This window comes from Aureococcus anophagefferens, assembly GCF_000186865.1.
Source record: "Aureococcus anophagefferens unplaced genomic scaffold AURANscaffold_25, whole genome shotgun sequence".
Classification (NCBI taxonomy): Eukaryota; class Pelagophyceae; order Pelagomonadales; family Pelagomonadaceae; genus Aureococcus; species Aureococcus anophagefferens.
In genome coordinates, this window is record NW_008705585.1 from 172,884 (window position 1) to 173,619 (window position 736).

At 80.3% G+C, this 736-nt stretch overlaps 1 protein-coding gene across 1 annotated transcript in view; it reads left to right on the plus strand.

Moving 5' to 3' along the window:
- The window catches only part of AURANDRAFT_38704 (hypothetical protein), a gene marked incomplete at both ends in the record, with an annotated part of 4,181 nt that overhangs the window by 2,179 nt on the left and 1,266 nt on the right, over positions 1 to 736 (plus strand). The gene's annotated exons all lie outside the window — the stretch shown is intronic.

Here is a 736-nt window from a genome sequence, read left to right on the forward strand (position 1 = left end):
GGCGTCGCGGAGCGCGGCCTGGACGTCCGCCTGGAGCAGCGACGGCGCCGGGCGGAGCCGGTCGACGAGGAAGGACCGCACGGCGGGCAGCGCCGCCGCCGCCGCCGCGCGCGGCGCGCTCCCGAGGCGCGCGACGAGCGGACCGAACGCCGCGTCGACGTCGCCGCCGTCGACGCGCGCGAGGCCGCCGTTTCGCTGCGCCGAGAGCAGGCGCGCGAGCTCGGCGACGCCGGCGCTCGTGCCCCGCGCGCCCGCGGCCGCCGGCGCGGCGCGGAGCGCGGCGTCGCGGCCGCGGCGGCGCCACCAGTCGTCGTCGTCGCCCCCGGCCCAGAGCGGGAGCCGCGCGCGGCGGGGGTGCTTCGGCGGGTTCCAGAGGTCCGCGAGCAGGAGGCGCACGGCGACGGCCGCGCCGACATGCTCCGCCTCGTCGGGACCCATCGCGGCGACCGCGGCCGCGCGGCCGGGCCCGTCGAGGCGCGCGACGGACGAGACGAGGTTGTTGTGTTTGGTCGCGACGTCGGCTTCGGCCGCGGAGCCCGTCCGCGCCGCCCCCGCGAGCCAGGCGTGCGCGAGTTCGAGGGCGCGGCGCCGCGTCGCCCAGCGCCGCAGCTCGTCGCGGTCCGCGTCGTCGCCGTCGGGGCTGCCCGGCTGGAGATGGGCGAACTCGCCAGCCCCGAACACACAATCCAGGACTTGGCCCACGACGATCGCTGCCCCGACATCATCCGCCGCGGCC